The following is a 12,772-nucleotide window of genomic DNA, read 5'->3' as shown; positions in this document are numbered from 1 at the left end:
CCTGGACACTGATTCATTCATACAGCATAGATCCTAGAGGCTAGATGTGTGACTGAGCCTCACAAAGCCTGAGGATCTATGCACATTTGTTCATTTATTCTTATATGCAAGTATGTATCGATCTCTCAGGCAGTTGGAATAAGAAGGAGCTTAGCCCTGACCAATCTGGGTCAGTGGATAGAGCATCGGCCTATGGACTGAAAGGTCCCAGATTTGATTCCAGTCAAGGACATGTACCTTGGTTGTGGGCAAATCCTCATTAGGGGGTGTGCAGGAGGCAGCTGATTGATGTTTCTCTCTCATCGATGTTTCTAGCGCTCTATCCCTCTTCCTTCCTCTCTGTAAAAATCAATAAAATATATTTTAAAAAGGAAGGGAGAAGGAAAGAAAGAAAGAAAGAAAGAAAGAAAGAAAGAAAGAAAGAAAGAAAGGAGGCCTGTGAGTGCTCTTGTGGGTCCAGGCCAGGAGGGAAGACTTGTTCCGGTTCCTGATACTTCAGCAAGGTCCCAGAGAGATGCTAACGCTCTGTCAGCGCTGGGAAGGGCTTCTGGGAGAGAGGAGAACAGGAGGTGACCTAGTTACCAGGCTGGCACACCCTTCCCAAGCAGCCTTCCTTTCAACTTAGTCATATCGTTTGCCTTCTGCAATTCAAGAGCTTCTTCTAAGGTGGGAGGTGGCTGTGGGAGCTCTGCCTGCTCTTTGAGAGCTTTTTAGGCTCCCACCATCTTGTGCCCATGGCCCCCCGCCCTACTTCGGCAGCTTCCCAACCACTTATCCATCTTGAATTCAGCCAACCAAACACCTACTCTGGATAGAAAAATTACTGTTGTATATAAGAAAATAAAATTGTCTACAAAAAAAACCAAGATTCTACAAAGAAAGATTTAAAAATAATAAGAGATTTCATGGAAGTTGCTGTAACATAAGCTAGATCAGCGTTTTTCAACCGCTGTTCCGCGGCACACTAGTGTGCCGCGAGATGTTGCCTGGTGTGCCGTAGGTGCAGACAAGACAAGAATTTTATAATTTTTCACTATTTTGTTTACTTAATATTTCATAATAAAGTAATTATAAAATACTTTCTTTGTGTTTATTTGATTCCTATTCAAGAGAATTACTTTATATATAGTCAATATAGGCACAGAGTTAAATTTTTTAACATTTTCTAATGGTGGTGTGCCTCGTGATTTTTTTCATGAAACAAGTGTGCCTTTGCCCAAAAAAAGGTTGAAAAACACTGAGCTAGATGCACCCAAACCCATTGCATTTCTAGACACTAGCAATCAACATTTAGACAACATAATTAAAAAATAGCATCTCAAGCTTTCCTTTTGCAAGATGGGCCACCAGCAATTGTACTGGAGCCATCCGAGGAAATTCGGCCAGGATTCCCGTTTTTGCCATGTTTGCTCAGACCTCCATGGTCTGATCCGGAAGTATGGCCTCCACATGTGCCACCAGTGTTGACATCAGTAAGCGAAGGACATAGGCTTCATTAAGTTGGACTGAGTGAACTTCCATGAATGGGTCGTTCAAGTCATCCACCTTATGACAGAGTGCTCTTTGTACATAAAAAAAAAATAAAATAAAAAACCCCTTCAAATATATATTTTTTAAAAATAGCATCTCGAGAGAATGAGAAGACAAGCCACAAACTGGGTAAAGCATTTGCAAAATAACATATTGATGTTTCTCTCTCATCAATGTATCTCCCTGTCCTTCCTATCTCTAAAATCAATAAAAACATATTTTTAAAAAATACATTTTTATTGATTTCAGAAAGGAAAGGAGAGGGGGAGCGAGATAGAAACATCTATTATGAGAGAGAAGAACCATCGATGGGCTACCTGCTGCACACCCCCTCCTGCCCCCACTGGGGATGGAGACAGCAACCTGGACATGTGCCCTGACCAGGAATTGAACCATGACCTCCTTGTTTATAGGTCAATGTTCAACTACTGAGCCATGCTGGCTGGACTAAAAAGATATTTTTTAAATGAATAATATAATCTATAGTGTTTAAAGCTATTTGCACTGAACCCAAGAAAGAAGTCCTCTCCAGGAAATATGTTGAGAGGAATAAGGCACAATACATAAGAACACACACATTGATATCATTTACGTAAACTTTAAATACTTGCAAAAATACTTGAACTTTAGCGAGTTGTACATATTTAGTAAAAGTATATATATATATATATAAACCAGAACGCGGAAAAGCAGCAATTATGCCAGCCTGACAGCCCCAGGATCCCCAGGGCTTTTGTCATGGGCTGCCCAGGAAGGCCCAGGGACGAACACTGTGGAACCACAATGACCTCACTGAATAAAGAGGCCTGGGTGACCCTGGCTTGTGCTTTTGTCCCTTCCTGTTCTCTCCCATCCCCTCCGCCTCTAGCCCACAAGAACCATTTGCTGCATCTTGAGGTACTCTCTCCATACCCAGAGTGCCAGGTGGGCATCTCTCCTGTTTCAGGCTTTGCCAAAAACTGTAGGACTTTGTCCAAATCCTTGAGCCCGTTTCCTCATCCTATGTAATAAAAAGGGTACTATACAAATTGACAGTAACGGTTGCTATGACGTGTCTGACCACCAGGGGGCAGACACTCAATGCAAGAGCTGCCCCCTGATAGTCAGTGTACTCCCATAGGGGGAGCTCGGCTCAGCCACAAGCTGGGCTGATGGCTCAGCGCAGCAGCAGTGATGAGAGACTTTCCTACCTCCCTGACAGCACTAAGGATGTGACTGTGGACATCCCCTGAAGGCTACTGGGTTGCCAGAGGGATGTCTGGCTGCCAGCTTAGACCCAATCCCCCAGGGAGCAGGCTTAAGATGGCGGGTGAACATCCCCCGAGGGGCCCCCCTCCCATGGTGAGAGGGCACAGGCCAAGCTGAGGAACCCCCCTAAGTGCACAAATATTCATGCACTGGGCCTCTAGTATTTAAATAACTGCCACAAGTAAATGAATAAAATTGGAGCCCTATCTTATACCGTACACAAAAACCATCTCAACATAGATTAGAGGCTTAAATGTAAGACCTGAAACTGTAGAATTCCTAGAAGAAAACATAGGGTAAAAGCTTCTTGACATTGATTTTGCAATGATTTCTAAGTTCTATGGATTTTCTGCACAACATAGAACTGATATATAGTTAACCATATGTAGCCTGTGTAGTTAACAATTAGGTATTGTACACTTTGCTGATGTGGTTAGGCACCCTCCCGTACATCAAAAGATTGCTGGTTCTATTCCCCATCAGGACACATGACCAGGTGGGGGGCATGCAGGAAGCAGATGATCCATGTTCCGCTCTCATGTAGATATTTCTCTTTCTCCCTCTTCTTTCTTCTCTCTCTCTAAACATCAAGAGAGGGTGAGAGAATTCTTAAAAAAAAAAAAAAAAAAAAAAAGGATAGATCTCATGTCAAGTGTTCTTATCACCAAAAGAAACACACACACACACACACACACACACACACACACGAACACAAGAAAAATTTCAGAGGTGATATGTTTAGTATCTTGCTTGTGATGATGGTATCACTGGTATATGTATATGTCCAAATTCATCAGGATGTATTCATCAAATAAGTGCATGTTTATAACATCAGTTATACTTTGAATAAAACTTAAAAAAAGAAAACCCTGCTAATTTTATGAGTCCTCATGAGGTCTTAGACAGGACATGCTGCCTACACTGTGACTGGCACTTATGAGCCCTCCATAATCTCCAGTTTGTAAACTAGGGAATAAGGCCTAATTCACTATTCCAGCAGCCTCCCTCCGCCCCCCAACAAGCCCTGCCTTTGTTGCTAAGGCAGAAGCCCGGAAGGCTCCCTCCACTGCGCAGGTGGCACCAATGACAGGCGCCCACAGACTTGAAAGGGCGGGGAATCAGGAAGGAACTGGGAGATCTGGAAAGGAGGCAATGGGGTAGGAGGTAAACAGCCAGAGTAGATGCTGGAGAGGACCTGAAAGGCTACAGAGAAGGATGGCAGAGGACCGGAGAGGGGGGAAATGCAGTTTCCGGGAAGGTTCTCGGCTGTTCCAAGGCAGAGCCCTCAGGCCCAACACTGGCAGTGATTTGAGGAAACAGGAAGGCACCAATCACGCGAACAGGTTCCTTGCTCCTCAAGTAACCTATCCCCGCCCCCGAGTAAGTGAAGGCATTCATTGGCTCAGCTCTTAGAGCTTCCTCAAACCCTCCAGCTAAGACTGCATTTGCCAAAGTGCAAACTCACGCCCAAAGCCAAGCCCACACCCTCCTAGCAACCAATGTCAGGGTTATTAGAGAGCCAGGGGGGTGAACCTCAGGTGTTTTCACTCTGATCAGAGGTACAGCTAACCTTGTCCTTCCCACAGCTTCAATCTGGGAAAGCTGGGTGTTAGAGCCCCAACAGATGAGGAAGGCATCTTCTAGCCCCACCCCCAAGTCATGTTTTCGTAATACCACTCTCACCTACAGGACACAGGGCTCTTTGGGGAAATGGCTTATTGGGACATCTTGTGACAAAAAAAACAAGGGAGAGTTCAGAAAATGTGGGGACTTACCCATACAGCAGGAAGATCGAAGGGGCTCTCACTGTGCCAAATCTGGATGATTTGAGCACCGAAATAAATAATCTCTTCCTGCCCCCCCCCCTTCCCTCTGAGATTCATCAATCTATTCCAGGTTTCCATGCCTGTGCATTGAGCATCTGCCCCCTGGTGGTCATTGTGTGGCATAGCTACTCATTGAACAGTAGAACGGTTGGATGGTTGCTTAGGCTTTTATATATATAGATAGCAAAATTCTTACCACCATAGCATTAACTACCACTTCCCTTCTCATCACATAGTTGCCATTGTTTTTTGTGATGAGAACATTTAAGATCTATTCTCTAGAGCACATGTGTCAAACACAAGGCCCGAGGGCCAAATCCGTCCCACCAGGCCTTGCAATGTGGCCCGCACCGCGCTGTCATCACTGCACTCCGCTGCGTTTCCATCACAATGACAGTTTATGACTGTTCAGTAAACCATTCGGCCCGCAATTTAGGCTGGATTTTAGATTTTGGCCCCTTCTCTGATTGAGTTCGACACCCCTACTCTAGAGTCTAGACATTTAAGTATATGCTACAGTATGATTAGCTATATTCACCATGCTGTACATTAGATCCTTAAATTTGTTAATCTTATAACTAGAAATTTATACCCTTTATCTCCCCATTTCCCCTACTTCCCAAACCCTGGTAAACACCACATACTTTCTGTTTCTCTGAGGCTATTTTTTTTTTTAAAGATTCCACATATAAGTGAGATCATACAGTATTTGTCTTTTTCTTTTAAAAAATATTTTTATTGATTTTTTACAGAGAGGAAGGGAGAAAGATAGAGAGCTAGAAACATCGACCAGCTGCCTCTTGCACACCCCCCACTGGGGATGTGCCCACAACCAAGGTACATGCCCTTGACCAGAATCGAACCTGGGACCTTTCAGTCCGCAGACCGATGCTCTATCCACTGAGCCAAACCGGTTTCGGCAGTATTTGTCTTTTTCTGTCTGACTTATTTCACTCAGCATAATGTCCTCAAGGTCCATCCATGTTTTTGCAAATAGCAGGGTTTCCTTATTTCTCATGGCTGAATAATATACATCTTCTTTTTTTAAAAAATCTGTACTTGAGGATATGTTTATTGAATTGAGAGAGAAAGGAAGGGGGAGAGAGAGAAGAGAGAGAGAGAGAGAGAGAGAGAGAGAGAGAGAGAGAGAGAGAGAGAGAGAGAGAGATATTGATGAGAGAAACATCCATCAGCTGCCTCCCGTACACATCCCTATGGGGGTTGAACCAAAAACTCAAGCATGTGCCCTGACCAGGAATTGAACCCACAACACTTTGGTGTACAGGATGATTCTCCAACTCTCTGAGCCACCCAGCCAGGGCTATCACATCTTATTTACCCATTTATTTATTTTTATTTATTTCAGAGAGAAAGGGAGAGGGAGAGATAGAAACATCAATGATGAGAATCTATGATTGGCTGCCTCCTGCACGCCCCCTGTTGGGAATGGAGCCGGCAACCCCAAGCATGTGCCCTTGAAATCCAGTGGTGATAGATTAGGGAGGCGAGAGAATGCAAAGCTGAGGGGGGGCCTCTGGGATTGGATAAAAAGTAAAATAATAGACACATGAATCTTTTACATAGCTGGGTACAAGATAGTTAACAGTCAAAAATTAACATGATACAATAACGATGAGAAGACTTATGGTCTGTGCCCTGGTGTACTGGTTGTGCCCTGTGGGGGTCTGGGAAAGGGGGAGTTATCCTGACATTCCAAAAGTATGTTATCCTAGATGCAAATGACAATAGACAGGTTCAGTTAAAGTAAGGATAGACTTTTGTCAGGAAAGATTCTAGCCTAGGACCTTGGTCAGCAAACTGCGGCTCTTTGGCCCCTTGAGTGTAGCTCTTCCACAAAATACCATGACCTGGGCAAGTCTATGTTGAAGAAGTGGCATTAGAAGAAGTTTACGTTTAAAAAAATGTGGCTCTCAAAAGAAATGTCTATGTTGTACTGTTGATATTTGGCTCTGTGGACTAATGAGTTTGCTGACCACTGCCCTACGACATGACCACCTGCCTTACACTGTTTTTAGCTAAAAGTTTTTAAAGTTAATACCACTCTTTGTGATTGCTTTAGTTCTCTGAGTTTGCAAAGCCACCACACAGGCCTCCCCTGAGCTTGTCAGGTTTTGTATGTGGTCCCTTTTCATCCGCAATAGTAATTAAGATTCTAAAGACAATAAAGTTATGGATATTGAAAATAAATAGTTTTGCTTCCCAGTGTTGACAAAAATGCATCATTTTAGTAATTAACTAAAAATTAAGCTTAACACATCATTAATATATCTCACGTGTTGCCAGATAAGGGGAGGAGAAAAATGAGCTTTCTAATTTCATGATCTAAATATTGTATATCCCTCCCTGGCTGGAGTGACCTTCTTGCACCAAAAGGTAGCAGATTTGATTCCCAGTCAGGGCACATACCCAGGTTTTTTGTGGAAGGTTTCAGATTTGGTCACTAATCTCTCTCTCTCTCTCTCTCTCTCTCTCTCTCTCTCTCTCTCTCTCTCTCTCTCTCTCTCTCTCTAATAAAATATTGTGTCTTCCAAGCAGTTTCCAAATTATATATAAAATAAAATGAATACTTGTTTTCTTTGGTTCTTAGTGCCCCCCCCCCCCCCCCCATCTTCTTGGCTTGTTCCTTTCCAGAAAATTCCCTGGGTGGAATTTTGTACATAGCCCAGCAGAGGGCGCTGTGTTCTGAGTCACAATCATGCTTACACTGCAGACACCAGTTAGAAAATCAGGAACTAGGGCTCCTAACCTCCCACACTCCACCCATAGGGCCATGAGGTTCCAGTTACAGCTGTTCAACTAACAGATGGCGTCTGCAGTTCCTTCTAATCAAGGAGGCAGAATAAATGGTTTCTAAGAATAACTAGCATCTTGGAAAAATATCCCCATTATGTAATTACCATCTAAGTATTTCATATTGCAGTTTTTATCTCCCTACGATTCCTATTCTCATTTAAAAAAATGTATTTGAAAGATATAGCGACATATAACATACATGCTCAGGAAAATATTGAAAAGAAATACATTAAAATAATAGACAATGGCTATGACTGAAGAGATTATGGCTGATTTTGCCACATTCTTTTATTTCTCAGATCTTACAATTAGGGCAGTCCTTTTGTTTGGACTCTTCCTTTTTTATTTCTTGAATATACCATTTTCAAAAAAGAAAACATAAAAGAATGAAAAGGCAAGAGACAGGAAGTAAATACATGCTTATCAAAAAAAGATTCAAAACGTTTGGATCAATTTTTTAAAATCTTTATTAAGAGAACTTTTAGAACAGTATAAAATCACATACAGGAAAATGACTCAATTAGCCCTTATCTAATTGGTCATTTTTATCCTTTCAGCAAAAAAAAAAAAAAAAGTGGAAGAATCCACTCTTGTGGAAGACATAGATCTCTCTTCTTAAAAAAAAAAAAAAAAAATTAAAAACTACACCATGAAGTGCTGTTGTTTTTATCTTGATTTCAAGTAGAGAGAAGGAAAAAAACCTTCTCTGATGACTTAAAGTATATTTTGAATTAAAGGAATATTTACTCATTTATTCCAGAAATATTTAGATTCCATTTATGTGCCAGGCACTTTTCACACCATGAACTCTCCCTAGGGAAAAAAAAAAGTTTGCCTGCCTATCTAGATCACAAAAGGCTTCTTATCAGGAAACTAGCACTGTTACTAGCTTCATCCCCTCTAGGTAGATCCTCTATTTCCCAACCGAAGCTGGCATTTGGCCAACCCCCTCCCTTCATTCTTTAGTTCCCCAGCTGTTCTTCAGGGACACTTTTCATCTCCCCTACTGCAGCTGGCTTCTACCCTGGCATGTGGTTCCTCAGTACCCTTAGATGGGCAACCTTGTAACCAGAACCTAAGTTCAGCTGCCTGCCACCACAAAAGCCAAACTCATGAGACAGATGCTGGTGAAAGAGGAAAGAGGTTTATTCAAGTCCTGGTCACCTGAGAAGATAAGGCATTCTTGTCAAAAAGCCCATTCCCACATCGTGGCGCAAGCAGAGATTGTTATAAGTAGGGAGAAGGAAAGCAGATCAAAGAGGTCAAAAGGACGGAATTTAAAAGTTCTCTGCCGGAGGCCAGCACAGTCCATTCCGATAAGAATCTTGAAAGTGGTCAGGTAATGGTCTGGTTGCATCATCTTGGTCATTGACATCCTGGTTCTACGGTTGAAGGTCAGCAAATCTCCTGGAGCTGAGATGACTGAAGGTCGGAGTCTGTATCTTCTGAAGTTAGTTCCTAGAATTATTTTAAAAAAAAAAATAAATTAAAAAAAAAAAATATATATATATATATATATATTATTGATTCCAGAGAGGAAGGGTGGGGGAGAGGGAAACATCAATGATGAGAGAGAATCATTGATCGGCTGCCTCCTGCACGCCCCCCACTGAGGATCGAACCTGCACATGTATTGTTATTTATCCTGCAATCCAATCCTCCCCTCCTTACTTTCTTCCACCCTCATGTAATATCTTCCTCACACTCTTTTCTTAATTTCAAATGCATACAAGAAACTGCAAAACTGTTATTCTCTGAAGCACTTGACATCTTGCTTCCAGGCAATTTTTATCAGTCTGGCTTAAATAAAATCCTATAAAGATTCTTTACAGATTTGGGTATTTCAAAGGGTGATTAGATAGTAGGAGATCATAGGGAGATATTTAGCATTCCAAATGTGTGTGTTCATGTTTCAAAGTGAAATGAGACCCAGAGCCAGTTATTTACATTCCAGAGGACTTGGCCGGACTAGGATCACATACAATGGGTTCTCTCTGTGTGTCTCTCAGAAGGGAAGAGGGTGAGCAGCTGTCTGATTCCAATATAAACTAGCAGAATCCTAATTTTGGCTCTCCTATAGTCCCATCCCTGTACATGCAGGCCTGTGCACTTGGTTCTTACAACATTGCCCCAGAAGGGGAAGGGCTGGGGTAAAGGAAAACTGGTGTAGTTATTCCTGTAAGAGGTAATAACTGGTCTTGAAATCTTATATTTACTTTTAGTATAATATGAATAAATACATATATTAAAAGTGTTTTAACTACATTAGAGTGTATCTCCTACTAACAAGGAAATCTCTCACAAAGTCACAATTCAGTTATCAAATTAAAAAAATGTAACATTGATACAAATATTTAATCTATAGTCTTTATTCAAATGTTGCCAGTTTTCCTAATGATACCCTTTAATGCATTTTTCTCCATTCAGGATACAATCTAGAATCACACATTGCATTTTTTGAGAGAGAGAGAGAGAGAGAGAGAGAGAGAGAGAGAGAGAGAGAGAGAGAGAGAAAGAGAGAGAGAAATATTGATCGGCCACCTCCCACACACGCCCTGATCAGGGATCGAACCTGCAACCTGGATATGTGCCCTGACTAGGAATCCAACTTACAACCTTTTGGTGTATGAGATACTCCAACCAACTGAGCCACAATGTCCAGGGCATCACACATTTCATTTAATTATTACATTCTTTGTAGGCACTTTTAATCTGGAACAGATTTGTTCCAACATTAGCTTTGATCACGTGGTTAAGGTGACGACTGCCAGGTGATTATTCTCGCCTGAATCAAGAATGGTTGAAAGTCGTGGCTGGACAGTTGTTCAAGGAGTTCAAGTATTGTTTGGATATGCTAAGGTTGTGGTCCTGCCCAGCACTTGCTCCCGCTGTGGGCACCCGGGTGCCCCAATTGCACTTCAGGGCTTCTCCACCTATCACTGCTCCTGAGGGGTGATTGGGGCAGCAGCTGCCTCTCGCACCCACTGCTGGTGCCAGCCCTAATTGCTCCATGCCCTCAGTGGGTGCAAGTAGGACCTGCACCATCAGTGCTTGGGAGTGGCAGCAGCTAGTGCAGGGCTGCCAGCAGACAGGGGACTGGGGGCCAAAGGGGGGGCTAGATGGAGGTGGGGAGGGTGGGCCAAGACCTGCCCCTGTGCCTACTGCAGCCTCAAGGCCCACAGTTCCTTTCAAGGTGCACTAATTCATGCACTGGGCCCCTAGTATAATCTATAAAATTGTCGCCAGCTTTATTGAGAAATAACTGAGAATTAGTTTTTCTATTATTCTGATCATTGGGCTTGAAAATTGAAAATGTACAAGCCTGCACACTTGCTTAATTTCACCAGAACATGGAAATACTATATGTAGCATATAATGAACTTTTAAAAAGTTCATTGGAAAAAAAGAACCTTATCTGTTGGTTTAATGATGTGTTTTTCACCAATTTGGATTACAGGGGTAACAAATTCAAATTATGTTCAACACATTTTGTTAGAAAAGACCTTTTACTAGAGTATGTTATTAACGCCGGGGACAGTGAAACAAGGGCGGGCTCAGGACAGTAGAAGCAACTGGGGAGAGACTGGGAAGGCTGTCCGCTCCCTGCCAAGTCAGACAAAAGGAGCCTTGCAGACAGGTGCAGGGGGTTAGGCCCTGACAGCTGCTATTCCCCATGGCTCCCTGGGTGCAAGTCTCAGGGGTCACTTAGAGTTTAAGAGATGCATGCCTATGGAGGAAGAAGAGGGGGAAGGGAGAGGCGGGGGTGCACTCCCTGGAGGAAGAGTGTGCAGGACTTTTCCTAAAATAATGTTTAGGTTTACTTGTGAATTTCCCACACTTAGACCCCAGGGCTGTATATTAAAAATGTCTTCAAGAAATATTCAGCTGAAACCGGTTTGGCTCAGTGGATAGAGCGTTGGCCTGTGGACTGAAGGGTCCCAGGTTCGATTCCGGTCAAGGGCACATACCTAGTAGGAGGTGTGCAGGAGGCAGCTGATTGACGATTCTCTCATCGATGTTTCTAACTCTCTATCTCTCTCCCTTCCTCTCTGTAAAAATCAATAAAGTATAAAAATAAATAAATAAAAGGGAGTCAGAGCTGCCAACCCGGAGGAACTGCCTTCCATGTCTTATTCCTCAAACCTTTGGAATGTGTAAAATGGGCAAAATAAACTTTGGACTAGACCTAAAGCAGCATTGTCTCTCAAACAACTGTTTGCAAAGATAACAAGAAAGCAGATTTAAGACTAATGGATTGGCCAAAACCAGTTTGGCTCATTGGTTAGACTAGAGCGTCAGCCTGCGGACTGAAAGGTCCCGGGTTCGATTCCAGTCAAGGGCATGTACCTGGGTTGCGGGCACATCCCCAGTAGGAGGTGTGCAAGAGGCAGCTGATCGATGATTCTCTCTCATCAATGTTTCTAACTATCCCTCTCCTTTCCTCTCTGTAAGAAATCAATAAAATATATTTTTTTAAAAAGACTAATGGATTGACAATTAAAAACATTTCTTAGCCCTAGCTGGTTTGGCTTGGTGGATAGAGCATTGGCTGTGCTCTGAAAGGTCCTGGGTTTGATTCCAGTCACGTACCTCAGTTGGGTGGTGAGAATTAAAAAATAATAATAAAGAAACCCTTCCATACTCTTATGTCAATATATTACCTTATATTAAAAAAACCACATTCTTTAGAATTAGCATCACGCTGTTAGCTTATTTGCATTTGTAAAAATGCCTTCTTTTTATTGAGATAATTGTCCTCCTTCCCTTTCTCATAAATACCCCTTGCCTTACCTCCCAATCTGAACATTATTTGAGTTTCTGCTTGAATCATTACTTTCTAAATAGCTATTATTCTTTGGATCTCAAAAAATGCTTGTTGCCTCTCGTGAGCTTTTCGTTTTAGGTTAACAGTAGTATTCCAAAGTCCCATTGTTGTACCATTCTACACCCACAGTAGCAATCCATGCAAGTTCCAGTTGCTCGCATTCTCATTTTGTGCTATTTATCGCCAGTCTGTTTAATTTTAGCCATGGAGTGGTGCAGACAGAAGAGACAAGGGGCCATGGGACATGGAGGTTGTATGACAGCCCAGTAAGCAGAACTTTTGTCTTTCCCTCCTTACAGGTAGAGAAAACTTTTTATAAATACAAGCTGAAGCATGCTGAGTCCCCTCAGCTAGTAACTTTTCTCTGATCCTTCCCACTTCCAAGAGGGATGCTGTGGCTCCAAACATGAGACTGTAGACACTTCACATACAAGAGGCTGTTCATGCTTTTGGGGAAAGAATGAAAATCTTGTGCCGACTAGGGAAATCCTCTCTACAAAGGTAGAAAGGAATGACATAGCTTTTTTAT

The 12,772-nt window shown here is 42.4% G+C and overlaps 1 pseudogene; it reads left to right on the top strand.

Moving 5' to 3' along the window:
- The first annotated feature begins 1,338 nt into the window (after positions 1-1,338).
- LOC118731797 lies at positions 1,339-1,606 on the top strand (annotated as a pseudogene).
- Positions 1,607-12,772: the final 11,166 nt, after the last annotated feature.

Source organism: Pipistrellus kuhlii, unplaced genomic scaffold (genome assembly GCF_014108245.1).
Source record: "Pipistrellus kuhlii isolate mPipKuh1 unplaced genomic scaffold, mPipKuh1.p scaffold_m20_p_32, whole genome shotgun sequence".
In the NCBI taxonomy this organism is placed as follows: Eukaryota; Metazoa; Chordata; class Mammalia; order Chiroptera; family Vespertilionidae; genus Pipistrellus; species Pipistrellus kuhlii.
The sequence above is the reverse complement of the archived record's forward strand: the minus strand, read 5'-3'. Positions and strand labels throughout refer to the sequence as shown.